Raw genomic sequence first — 14,367 nt, forward strand, 5'->3', positions numbered from 1 at the left:
CCACAATGGTTGCCTAATTTACACTCCCATCAACAGTGTAAAAGCGTTCCTATTTCTCCACATCCTCTTTAGCATCTGTTGTCTCCAGTTTTTAAAATAATCGCCATTCTAACTGGTGTGAGATTGTATCTCAATGTGGTTTTTATTTGCATTTCTCTAATGACCAGTGATGAGCATTTTTTCATATGTTTGTTGGCCTCATTCATGTATGTCTTATTTTGAGAAGTGTCTGTTCATATCCTTTGTCCACTTTTTGATGGTGTTGTTTGTTTTGTTGCTATAAATTTTAAGTTCTTTGTAGATGCTGGATATTAGCACTTTGTCAGACAGGTAGATTGTAAAAATTTTTTCCCATTCTGTTGGTTGCCGGTTCACTCTAATGTTTGTTTCTTTTGCTGTGTGGAAGCTCTTAAGTTTAATTAGATCCCATTTGCCTATTTTGGCTTTTGTTGCCATTGCTTTTGGTATTTTAGTCATGAAGTCCTTGCCTGTGCCTACGTCCTGAATGGTACTGCCTAGGTTTTCTTCTAGGGGTTTTATGGTGTTAGGCCTCATGTTTAAATCTTTAATCCATCTGGAGTTAATTTTTGTATAAGGTGTAAGGAAGGGGTCCAGATTCAGCTTTCTGCACATGGCTAGCCAGTTTTCCCAGCACCACTTATTAAACAGGGAATCCTATCCCCATTGCTTGTTTTTGTCAGGTTTGTCAAAGATCAGATGGTTGCAGGTATGTGGTGTTACTTCCAAGGCCTTTATTCTGTTCCATTGGTCTATATCTCTGTTTTGGTACCAGTATCATGCTGTTTTGATTACTGTAGCCTTGTTATATAGTTTGAAGTCAGGTTGCGTGATGCCTCCAGCTTTGTTCCTTTTGCTTAGGATTGTCTTGGATATGCAGGCTCATTTTTGGTTTCATGTGAAGTTAGAGGGGTTTTTTCCAGTTCTGTGAAGAAGGTCAATGGTAGTTTGATGGGGATAGCATTGAATCTATAAATTACTTTGGGCAGTATGGCCATTTTCACAATATTGATTCTTCTTAATCATGAACATGAAATGTTTTTCCATCTGTTTCTGTCCTCTCTTATTTCCTTAAGCAGTGGTCTGTGGTTCACCTTGAAGAGGTTCTTCACATCCCTTGTTAGTTGTATTCCTAGGTATTTTATTCTCTTTGTAGCAATTGTGAATGGCAGTTCACTTATAATTTGGCTCTCTGTTTGCCTGTTATTGGTTTATAGAAATGCTTGTGATTTTTGCACATTGATTTTGTATGCTGAGACTTTGCTGAAGTTGCTTATCATCTTAAGGAGATTTTGGGCTGAGACAATGGGGTCTTCTAAATGTACAATCATGCCATCTGCAAATAGAGACAATTTGACTTCCTCCTTTCCTAACTGAATACCCTTTATTTCTTTTTCTTGCCTGATTGCTCTGGCCAGAACTTCCAATACTATGTTGAATAGGAGTGGTGAGAGAAGGCACCCTTGTTTTGTGCCAGTTTTCAAAGAGAATGCTTCCAGTTTTTGCCATTCAGTATGATATTGGCTGTGGATTTGTCATAAATAGCTTTTATTATTTTGAGATGTGTTCCATCAATACCTAGTTTATTGAGAATTTTGAGCATAAATGGCTGTTGAATTTTGTTGAAGGCCTTTTCTGCATCTATTGAGATAATCATGTGGCTTTTGACTTTGGTTCAGTTTATGTGATGGTACATTTATAGATTTGCATATGTTGAACCAGCCTTGCATCCCCAGGATGAAGCTGACTTGATTGTGATGGATGAGCTTTCTGATGTGCTGTTGGATTTGGTTTGCCAGTATTTTATTGAAGATTTTTACATCATGGATATTGGCCTGAAATTTTCTTTTTAGTTGCCTTTCTGCCAGATTTTGGTATCAGGATGATATTGGTCTCCTACCATGAGTTAGGAAGGATACCCTCTTTTTCTATTGCTTGGAATAGTTTCAGAAGGAATGGTACCAGCTCCTCTTTGTACCTCTGGTAGAATTCGCCTGTGAACCCATCTGGTCCTTGTCTTTTTTTGGTTGACAGGCTATTAATTGCTGCCTCAACTTCAGACCTTGTTATTGTCTAATCAGGGATTCAACTTCTTCCTGGTTTAGTCTTGGGAGGGTGTAAGTGTCCAGGAATTTATCAGTTTCTTCTAGATTTACTGGTTTATGTGCATACAGGTGTTTGTAGTAATCTCTGATGATAGTTTGTATTTCTGTGGAATCAGTGGTTATATCCTCTTTGTCATTTTTCATTGCATCTGTTTGATTCTTCTTTATTAGTCTATCTGTTTTGTTGACCTTTTCAAAAAAACTGTCTGCGGAATCATTGATTTTTCAAGGTTTTTTTGTGTCTCTATCGCCTTCAGCTTTGCTCTAATCTTATTTATTTCTTGTCTCATGCTAGCTTTTGAGTTCATTTCATCTTGCTCCTCTAGTTCATTTAATTGTGATGACAGAGTGTCAATTTTAGATCTTTTCTCACTTCTCATGTGGGCATTTAGTATTATATATTTCCCTCTAGACACTGCTTTAAATGTGTCCCAGAGATTCTGGTACACTGTGTCTTCGTTCTCATTGGTTTCTAAGAACATCTTTATTTCCGCCTTCATTTCATCATTTATCCAGTAGTCATTCAGGAGCAGGTTGTTTGGTTTCCATGTAGTTGTGTGGTTTTGAGAGAGTTTCTTAATCCTGAGTCCTTATTTGATTGCACGGTGGTCTGAGAGATTGGTTGTTATGATTTCCATTCTTTTGCATTTGCTAAGGAGTGATTTACTTACAATTATGTGGTCAATTTTAGAGTAAGTGTGATGTGGTGCTGAGAATAATGTATATTCTGTAGATTTGGGGTGGAGAGTTCTGTAGATGTCTATTGGGTCCGCTTGGTCCAGATCTGAGTTCAAGTCTTGGATATCTTTGTTACTTTTCTGTCTCAATCTGTGTAATATTGAAAGTGGAGTGGTAAACTCTCCATTATTATTGTGTGGGAGTCTAAGTCTCTTTATAGGTCATTAAGAACTTGCTTTATGTATCTGGGTGCTCCTGTATTGGGTGCATATATATTTAGAATAGTTAGCTCTGCTTGTTGCATTGATCCCTTTACCATTAGGTAATGCCCTTCTTTGTCTCTTTTGATCTCTGTTGGTTTAAAGTCTGTTTTATCAGAGACTAGGATTGCATCCCTTGCTTTTTTTTTGCTCACTATTTGCTTGGTAAATCTTCCTCCATTCCTGTATTTTGAGTCTATCTGTGTCTTTGCATGTGAGATGGGTTTCCTGAATACAGCACACCGATGGGTCTTGACTCTTTAACCAATTTGCCAGTCTATGTCTTTTGATTGGGGCATTTAGCCCATATACATTTAAGGTTAATATTGCTATGTGTGAATTTGATCCTGCCATTTTGATACCAGCTGGTTGTTTTGCCCATTAGTTGATGCAGTTTCTTCATTGTGTCAATGGTCTCCACCATTTGGTATGTTATTGCAGTGGCTGGTACTTGTTGTTCCTTTCCATGTTTAGCACTTCCTTCAGGAGCTCTTGTAAGGCAGGTCTGGTATAAAGTACGTAAGCAGAGCAAAGGCTGACTCTCAATCAATGTTATTATTTTTGTACTTAAAAAATACTTGATGAATAAAACAAGAAGGCAATATTAGAGAAAAAAAGAGTGAAAAGACATGAACAAAACCTCGAAGAAATGTGGGATTATGTGAAAAGACCTAATTTACGTTTGATTCATGTACCTGAATGTGACAGGGAAAATGAAACCAAGTTGGAAAACACTCTTCAGGATATTATCTGGGAGAACTTATCCAACCCAGCAAGTCAGGCCAACATTCAAATCCAGGAAATACAGAGACCACCACAAAGATTTCATCTGGTGGTGACGAAATTTCTTAGCAATTGCTTGTCCGTAAAGGATTTTATTTCTCCTTCACTTATGAAGCTTAGTTTGGCTGGATATGAAATTCTGGGTTGAAAGTTCTTTTCTTTAAGGATGTTGATTGAATATTGGTCCCCAGTCTCTTCTAGCTTGTAGGGTTTCTGCCAAAGTTTTCTGCTGTGAGTCTGATGGGCTTCCCTTTGTGGATAACTCGGCCTTTCTCTCTGGCTGCCCTTGGCATTTTTTCCTTCATTTCAACCCTGGTGAATCTGACGATTATGTGCCTTTGGGTTGCTCTTCTTGAGGAATATCTTTGTGGTGGTATCTGTATTTCCTGGATTTGAATGTTGGCCTGACTTGCTAGGTTGGATAAGTTCTCCCAGATAATATCCTGAAGAGTGTTTTCCAACTTGGTTTCATTTTCGCTGTCACATTCAGGTACATGAATCAAATGTAGATTAGGTCTTTTTACATAATCCCACATTTCTTCGAGGTTTTGTTCATGTCTTTTCACTCTTTTTTTCTCTAATATTGCCTTCTTGTTTTATTCATCAAGTATTTTTTAAGTACAAAATAATAGCATTGATTGAGAGTCAGACTTTGCTCTGCTTACGTACTTTATTCATATACAATGCTGAACATTCACAAAATATTTTCTCTATATTAATATAGGGAAACTGAGCTTTGGGGAAGTTATGCATCTCACTAATCGTTACATGGCTAGCAGTCAAAAAGCCAACCAAGTAATGAACCTGTCAATAATCATTACATGAAATTTCCTCCCGCAGAACCCAGTAATTCAACTATTAGAGATCTACCCTGGGAAAATAAAGGACACAAATTTATAAAATTCATAAACATGAAAAGCTGAAAGCAATCTTAAAATATTGAATAATGGAAAAGTTAAATATACTTGTATATAAAATGTGATGAATATTATGATTTTAACTAGAATGTGTTCAAAGAGTAAAGCATGGGGAAAATGTTCATGTTGCAGCATGTAAAAAAAGGATATAGTGTTATTTTATGATCTCAATGGCTGGGTGCTGGGTATTCTCTAATGGGTAATTATAGTAATAAGTATTACAATAAATACAAGATTCTAATGGAATACCCAGAAAAAAACAAAGTGGTATATGTGGTGCCATAACAAATTTATTAGAAAAATTATTAATTTATGTTGTTATTATGGCATGGTTCCAACAGAGAAAGAGTAATGGGAGATGAGTCATCACATGGCCAGTAGGGGATGCATAGAGAACTCAAAGGAATCTGGATTGTAGCTCTTGCAGGGACAGAAAAACTCTACTTCCATCTTCTTAGGGTCCCAGCTGGGCCTGAGAATTAAACTTACATAAAATAGATTAACAACAAAAAAGCAACTGGAACTTGTTATACATATTTTGAGGCCCTGCTCCACATCAACAAGATCAGAATCTCCAGGGGAGGGGCCTGGAAATCTCTATTTTAAACAAATGCTCCCAGTGATTCAGCAAACTTGAAAAACTGCCCTAAATTTTCCCTCAGTTCTGTTCTTCATGCATACAGGCCCACTGACCATTTCCTGAATAGGCTGGAACCCCCTCCCAACTGGCGAATTTGAGCCTGGCAGGCACACTTCTCTCTCTGCTCTAGAATCCAAGTTTTACATGGCAGGGGAGCCCTCATAAAGAAGTGAAGACCCAAAGAAGTAGTTCAAGTCGGTTAAATTATATACTGGATTGGACAAAGAATAGTTAGTTGTGAAAATGCAACTAAACTAAATTGGGAAGTTTAAAAGATAAGTTATTTTACAGAATTCTCTTGGTTTCACTTCATGCCTTTGAGAATAAGAATGTTACATTTTTCTAGTATAAGGAGGGTGTCTTTCACATGGGAGCTTCATCTGTTGCTTTTAAGAAACAGCACAAAGGCACTTGCTGTTTTTTAAGTATATTCAACCTAAATGGTCAATATGCCAGCAGAGTATATTTTACCTCCCTCACAGCCAGACAAGCTGCAGTTTGCAGCTTATACTTTTAAGCTGAAGTTTAGTTGTAGTTGTCACATTAAACTATGTACATTTGAATCTCCTAGGTTTCATGGTTTTAGTTGCATTATTTCTAAATGTGCTTTTTATAGTGTTATAACAGCTATTGAATGTTGTAATTTATTTGTATTAATTCATAAAATTGTTTTCATCTTATACAGGGTCTATAAAACCCAGCTGATACCTCATTTATTTAAAATTATAATTAAACAACAAGTCATCCCTGGAAATCCACAAGAGTTTTTTCCTTAAAAGAGGTCTAAAAGTTGAAGAACAGGAAAGGAGTTCACAAAGGGGTCAAAGGAGTGTTAGAGGCATTTGAACCAGAGCGACTCCATCTTGAATAGGGGTTGGGTAAAATAAGCCTGAGACCTACTGGGCTGCATACCCAGCAGGTTAGGCATTCTTAGTCACAGGATAAGACAGGAGGTTGGCAAAAGATACAGGTCACAAAGACCTTGCTGATAAAACAGGCTGCAGTAAAGAAGTTGGCCAAAACTTACCAAAACTAAGATGGCTGCAAAAGTGAACTCTGGTCATCCTCACTGCTCACTATATGCTAATTATGATTTGCATATAGTGAGCAGTGAGGATAATGAGCATTAGTTGCTAAAAGACACTCCCATCAGCACCATGACAGTTTACAAACGCCATGGCAATGTGAGAAAGTTACCCTATATATTCTAAAAAAGAGAAGAACCCTCAGTTCTGGGTATTGCCCACCTCTTTCTCAAGAATAATTCACCCCTTGATCAAGAAATAACTAAGTATACCCAATCAAGCAGCCCATGCTTCTGCTCTGCCTATGAAGTAGTCCTTTTTTTCCCTTTACTTTCTTAATAAACTTGCATTCAATTTACTATAAGAAATTCTTCCTTACCCAAGAAAGAATTTGGGGCAATAACTCTCTCTCTCTCGGCATCTGGATTGAGACCCGTTTCTGGTAACGGGGTCCTTGAGGTAGTAGGAGGGGCTAGCATCCAAGGCACAGATGGAGGGATATGACCTCCCTGGACACCTCTTCTCTAAAACTTTAGGGAAGAGCCAACGAAGGGTGTGATGTAGATGATGACTTGCCAGTTTCAGGCAGGAAGCTGAGGCAGTCTGCATGTGATAGTGTTTATTGTCTGGTAAGTAGGCTGCAACCTTGCCAGCTGAAAGTGATGGAGGAAGTAATGGGGTCAGAAGTTTGAAGAAAGTGGAGACAGGAAGGAAGGGAAGCAAATATTTCGACTATCATTAAGATCCAACAAAAAATGTATTAACTTTTAAAATCACAGAAACAGTATTATTTTAAAAAGCTGGAGTCACCATAATCATTATTTTAGATTTCATGGTAAAATATACAGGCTTACTTTCACCACAATCTTAAACATTAGAAATGATTTAAGATTCTATTCCAAAATAAAAAGTGCTTTAGGTAGCTCTTTAATAAGCTAATCTTTCCTTATTTTAAAAGCAACTTATTGGAAGTGAGAAATAAAATAAATTTAAAAAGGACATTTACAAATTTTCACAAAATGCCACATTTTCTTTCTACAAATTTTTCCTCCAGTTTTTGGTAAGCATCTAATAATTTCATACCCTGCCTCATAAACCTTGCATAACACCTCCTTGAATAAAGTCCAAACTATGTAGTTTCTTTGCAATTTTTTTCTCCAATTCTACAAACAACTGAACACCAATTCAGAATTAGATGCTTTATTCCATGCTACATCTTAAGTTAATCAAGCTGATCAACTTGCCTATTCAAAAGAATCAACTGGAGCTTGTTATAGAGACTTTGAGGCCCTGGTCTACATCAACAGGATCAGAATCTCCAGGAGAGGAGCCTGGAAATCTCTCTCTTAAACAAGTGCCCCCAGTGATTCAGCAAACCTGGGAAACTGCCCTAGACTTTCCCTCAGTTCTGTGCTTTATGCATACAGACCCATTGGTCATTCCCTGAATAGGCAGGAACTCACTTCCACCCCCTGAATTTGAGCCTGGGAGACAGACCTCTCTCCTCTCCCTGCTCTAGAATCATTCAAATAACCTTGAGCAAATGACCTCTACAGGCTTCACTTTCCTTATCTGTAATTTCAGAGAATGGAACTTCACAGGACTGTTTGGAATCTAATGAGTTAATGCATGCAAAATACCAAGCACACAAAGTGTCAATAAAGCAGCTATTTTATCTTATTTTCTTACACAGTTCTCTTACTGTGAAATGATACTTATCTAAAATTCATCTGTTGAAATACTACATCTTTTTTCAAGATCCAATTCAAATAGCACCTTTTCCCAAAAACCTTCCCAGACACATCTCCTACCTCAGTAAGAACTCCTTTTTCTACTCTTTCCTCATAATCTATCCCATAAAATTCTGTTATAACTAATGTCAGTCTGTCTTATACCTAAATTATATAGGAATACATCTATCATTGCCACCAACTGATAGATGTATTCCTATATAATTTAGGTTCTCCTCGAGAACCTGACTGGATCTTTTTTTTTCTCTTCAGTCTTTCATCTGTCACAAGATTGAACTGAAGCAAAAAATGCCAAATGAAAATATATCTTCTAGGAACTTAGCTATGTCCCGAGTTACGTCAACTTCCTTGACTAATTTACTTCCATGTCTTAGTTTAATGGATTAAACTGAGCAACCACAAAATTTACCACCTTGCTTGATCTTTCATCAAGGAAGAAATCATAGCGATCATTTTTATCCTTATTTTAATTTTCAGGTTGTAGTATCAATTAGTCATATTTCTAAATTTACATATCATGTTTCTACTCACCTTACTAATATTTAATAAGCTTAGATATTTTGGAAAGGATGAAGAAAGGAAAGGAATAGGATACCATTTTCAGGGCCTTTAGATGAATACTCTCTTTCCTAATTAGCAATTGTAAGAAGACTTAAAAGATTTAGACTGGGGTATATTTTCATTTTCTCTTTTCCACTACAAAATGACCAGCCATCTTCTGAAGCCCAAATAGACTTAATTTAATGCATATGAGACATAACATTCTTACTTCCATATATTACCATCTTGATTAGGCAAGCAATACAATTCTGACACAAAATACACCAGATAAGGACATAATTAAATATTTAGTATCGTTAGCAGGTTCAGGAACTCTTTCTCTAGTAGTAATAGAAGCTAGCAATGAGAAGTAAATGAAAATAGGGCCACATGAGGTCATATTCATTAAAAAAATTTAAACTACATGGTAAAAATTATGTAAGAGTTTTGTTAAAAACTAATTAATATTGTTTTAATTGTGGACACAGAAATAATAATACTTTATGGACTATGTTGTAATAGTGACAACCATAATTTTTTAAAAATATGAATAAATAACTTGATAGACCAACAAAATAGCATTTAGAAACTGAGACTTTATTATGTAGAAGATTTCAAATTTCAGATAGAGTTAAAATATATCAAAATAACATTTCAGCAATCCTAAATGTACAGAATTGCATTATGGATTAAAGTTCTCATTTTCTTCTATAAAAGTTGAATTACTTGTTAAAATGCATGGAACTTACCTGCAATAAGATCATATATTCCACATTTAAATAGTAATGGAGTACAGATGAGAATCCAGAAGCACAAGGAAAACTAAAATAGATGGCCAAAGCTCAAGCCCAAAACCCAATTCACTTACTCCTATTTATTTCCATTTTATATCTTCATTTATAAATTACAATGAATTTGGCAAACTGTTTTACCACTATAGATCAATAGCTGCCAATCAGAAGGAAAGAAGACCCCGTTAAACCAGGAATACAACCACCCTGGAAACTGTTGATGGCTGACAATCTGCTGATGAAGAGGAAAGTAGAAAACAAAAGGCAGACATGAGAATTACCAAAAAATCACAGTTTATAAGAGAGGGCCAAATACCCTAAGTAGCACCTAAAAAAAAATTAACAGCACTCTTAAATCCTACAATAATTTGCCATTGACTATAAAAAATACTTGATAATCTGTAAGTGCCATGCATTCTGCAGTCATGGGATCCAAGCTCTCATCCTGATTTTTGGCACCAATAACCAAGTGAAAGTAGACAAAGTTTCTCATCTGAAGGCAACAATAATAATCTCTGCCTACTATATAGGGTTGCTGAAAATCAAATGCGATAACCCTTGAAATCTAGTACCTTATACCTTAAGAAATAGAGCAGTGTGTACTATATATTTTCAAAAACGTTTGGTTTTATAATTATTCATTTTAATTTTTATTTTTAGATCTTAAAATATATTACATACTCTTTTATTAACAGAAATATTACTTAATTGGGTATACCCCCTGAGAATTGTGGATAGTTGCAGTATTTTAAATATGTATGTTTTCAGCTTTGGCAAGAGTATCAAATTTGGGTCATCAAAAATTTTGAGACTAACCTCTAGTTCACTCTCTCCACTGGCTTAGGTGCCAAAAAAACAACACTCTAGCCTGGACCAGCACCATTCATTAGCTATTGGGCCTTGGGCAAAGTTACTTGGCTGAATCTTCTCAGAACCTTTAGGAATAGCTATCCTTTTGTGTTTTGTTTTAGTTTTTTATTATAGAACTGTTGTTAACATAATCCTTATATAACTGACAGAACTTTAGTTTTGTAGAGCACTTCCATATCATCAGAAATTTACACCAACACCTTATGAGGTGGGTATTATCCCTTTATATTACAGAAAGAACAGGGGAAAATACAAACAAAAGTCTTGCCAAGTTACACAACTAGTTTGCAACAGAAGAAATAGGACTTCAAGGAAATTATTAAAGTCTTGTGCATATGTTTGTAAAAAATATTTGCAAAATACTGAGTGTTAAGAGGATTGTTTGGTTATTTGTTATAATCAAGATGACAAAAAAATAACTTACTTAAGCAAAAGTGAGAAATGCAATACTGATGCTTTTCCTTGACTCAGACAACCTATGTGTAACTTTTTTCAAAAACCAGAATAGCTAAATTTATTTTGCTGAGTTATTGTTATTTTAGTATTGACATTTTGAAGTTAGCACCTCATGCAGAGAAAAGTTTGCAGCTTTGCTTCAATTTTGGTTTGGCTGAAGTATCTTTTTCAAAAGCACAGCAATTTAATGCTTTACATTTAAAAAATCTTATTTGCAATGGAAAATATACAAGTAATTTCAAAAAGTACACACTCAGAAAATTTACCCTTTAAAGTAATATGTTAAAATAAAATAGAATAGTCTGCTATTTTATCTTGTCTATGAATTTTCCATGGCCCATGGCTACTAGTCTTTTTAATGCAATTGTCAAAATTTTGTGGATGATTTACAATGGATGTTTTAAAGAAAAAACATAAAAATTTTGTAACAGTAATACTTTTAAAATAGGCCATACATTGATAGAGTTCATGAGAACTATGATAAGTACAAGTATGATTTAAGGGTTATCAAATCTCCCTAATTTCTATAATATTATGTCTAAACAAATCTGTATATATACAAGCAAAAAATATTTAATTAGATGTGAGCTTGTGTGAAATACAGCTTCATTAAATGAAAGAGAAACCTCTCAGATGTCTAAGCTTTTTAAATGTGGGCTTGAAAACATTAAATAATAAATAACCACTAATAAGAATAATGCATTGTAGTAGCAAAAATATATTTGTATAATGTTGAAAAGAAAGCACTGTTAGCCATGATACTGACAAACACATTTATAGTTCCAGATTCCATTGATTCCTCCGGCATATGGGAGCAGTTATTTGCAATTCAGATAAAGTAGCTTTTCATTTGAATACTGAGCAGGTTTATTCTAGAAATATTCCACTACTTCCGAAATAATCATCTCAGTCTTGATGACTATAGCTTAAACATATTCGTTTGCCTGGTTCATTCGGATGGGTTTGTGCTTTGGATCTGAAACCCTAAAGTGTTAATCAGTTTGAAATGTTTTGGCACTTGCCATTTGAAACATGAGAAATACGAAGAAATTCTGTTGCAGCAAGGTCTTAAGCTTTTAAAATTAGCACCCCTCCCGGTTTTCCCAAAGTCATGCTGTGAATGAGTTTTTAGTTAATGCTTCTTGGGATTTATTCTTGAACTGTAATTTTATCAAATGCAGACGGAATTGTCTTTGGGAATTTAGCAGAATACTCTTTTCACCACTCATTTAAAAATATTTTTATTTTATATGGCAGGGGCTCTTTGGAGGTTGGGGGAAACCAACTGCAGAAAATTGCAGGTTTCAGAAGACAGCTCTGAAATCGCAGACACCCGATTTCTCCCTTGCACAGTCTTTCTTTTTTACTCACACTTCCAATAGAACAGGATTTCTACAGCTCATATGGTTTTGTACAAAGACTTAAAAGGGTCACTTGAAACGTTTACAGATGAGAGGGCTCACATAAACTTCCCCCTGACAGATACTAAGAGCCACTTCATCTTTCTCGCCACAAATGTATTCAAGAGATACTTTAGCTATATTTCTAAAAGAGTTTTTTTCTCCTACAGCGCCTTGTGAAGGCAAGGCCTTCCTTGAGCTAAAGCAGCATTAACTGCCTGGCATTTCATCCATCCTCTCTTAAAATTGAAAGACAATTTGCTCTTCAAGTGGACTATTTTTTCTCTTCTATAAACCCATCACTATAACCATGGGATTTAATATTTGTTAGTCTATTTTGCATAAAGGATAAGGTTGGACCAAAGTATCATCAGTTAATATTAATGCACAAGCAGCTTACGGAAAGTTGGGGTTCTCATTCTTTCTAGAGAAACTCTTAAATTTCTTTTGTGTAGTTGTTGGTGTGTGGGCGCGAGCGCATGCGCGCGCGTGTGTGGGAGGGGGTGGGGTAGAATTAGATGTGTAAAAAAAAAAGCAGCTCTTTTCCATTCCAGTCACAACTAAAGTTCAAACAAAACTCTCAGCATCCTGGTGGAAGCCAGGAGGTGTTTAAGAGACAGCTTCGCTTAACGTTTCTTTCTCTTGTTCATAAAGTAGCGTTTTCCGGAGGAGATGGGTGACCGAGATCCGCACGGGACCAGTCTCGGCGGCGGGACCGGGTGGATCGCTGGCACGGGATTCTGGAAAGGGTGGGGAGCAGGTCCCAACGACCCTTCGCGGCCGGTGCCGCACTAAGGAGAATCCCAAGTCAGATGCTTCCCGAAAGACCCCAGAAAGAAAAGCGGCCCCTCCCTGGCCGTCATCCCCCGGACAGGAGGGCGGTCTTGCCCCGCGCCCCGGGGCCCTGCACTGACCTGTGTAACAGGACGCGCTGCACGGAGTCCAGGTCCTCCAGGCTGCGGGGGGCAGGTTTGGGGATGCTGGATCTGCCCACCTGAAACATGCCCACTGGTGACTCGCTGCAGGGGCGGTGAAGGTCACCCGGGTCTCAGCCCCGGCGCCGCGGGGAACCTGGAGCTGCCAGGCTCCGACGCGCGGAAGCTGAGGGGTGAAGGCGGCAGTGTCAGCGACTGCGGCCCCTCCTTCGTCCGCTTGCTCCCCCGCCGGTCTCGGAGCCCCGCGCACTGGCGGGCGGCGCGGCCACTCCTAGCTGTCGGGGCCCGGGACAGGTGGGCGCTCACCTCTGCCAGGGGTCGCGAAGTCCAGGCTGTCACCTCTACCACGTCTGGGTATCCCCGGTCTGTTCCACTGGCCCAACCACACAGCCCGTCTCCGCTCCCGGGGCGAGCCGTCGAGCGTCTCGGGACCCGGTCGCCAGGCGCTGCGCTCTTTCGCCGCCTAGTGCGGGATGCAGCTCTTCGCCCTCCCTTCCAGGACAGCGAGGCCGCCTCGGCCAGGGACACCGGCGTCCAGGCGCCGCCCCCAGTGAAGGAGGCTACCACCTGCAGCTTCCAAGGCCACAAACATGGGAGGAGTGGAGGAAACTCTCAAGGGTCTCTGAGGCTCTGGCTGCTCTGTGGAAGACACGAAAATGAGTGGGTAACAGAGACAAGTTAGTTGTCTGTGCTTAATGGGAAGTTGAATTCAGCCTAAAGAAGCCATATACATTATACATTAATCCATCCGTCCAAACATGTATTATCACCTGCTATGTGCCAGGCTGAGTTCTAGTCCTTGGAGGTACAAGAATGAATAAAAGGTGGACTCTAACTTGTCTACTGTGACTCTATTCTCTTTGAGGGGGTGGGGGGAGATATATTTGCTTTAAAATATCCTTGACCCCGAGAGAGAGTCTCTACTCCAGGGAATTACATATTTCAGTGAACCGTTCTGTGGCCTGTGGTTTTCCCATCGTGGGAAAAATGACGCATGTGTGACTTCTCACTCTAGACTGTTCTTAAGTCAGAACTGGCCAGAATGGTAAGGGGAACCATTAAAGGAGAATAAACAGAGAAACTGGAGCGTAGTAGTTTAAAATGTGAGCTCCCATAGGTTATAGATTACAGATTAATGACAAATGGTAATAGATTAATTTTAAACTTTAGGGTAGTTAGCTGGGACTTGGCTACTCAC

The 14,367-nt window shown here is 38.1% G+C and overlaps 1 protein-coding gene across 1 annotated transcript in view; it reads right to left on the reverse strand.

The window, feature by feature from the left end:
- Nucleotides 1–13,637, reverse strand: part of INTU (inturned planar cell polarity protein) — a 95,906-nt gene extending 82,269 nt beyond the window's left edge. The window contains exon 1 of the mRNA XM_078366533.1: nt 13,476–13,637. The gene's annotated coding sequence lies outside the window, so the exon portion shown is untranslated. The remainder of the gene's footprint in view (nt 1–13,475) is intronic.
- Between the last annotated feature and the right edge of the window lie 730 nt (nt 13,638–14,367).

The sequence above is a fragment of the Callithrix jacchus genome, chromosome 3, assembly GCF_049354715.1.
Source record: "Callithrix jacchus isolate 240 chromosome 3, calJac240_pri, whole genome shotgun sequence".
NCBI lineage: Eukaryota > Metazoa > Chordata > Mammalia > Primates > Cebidae > Callithrix > Callithrix jacchus.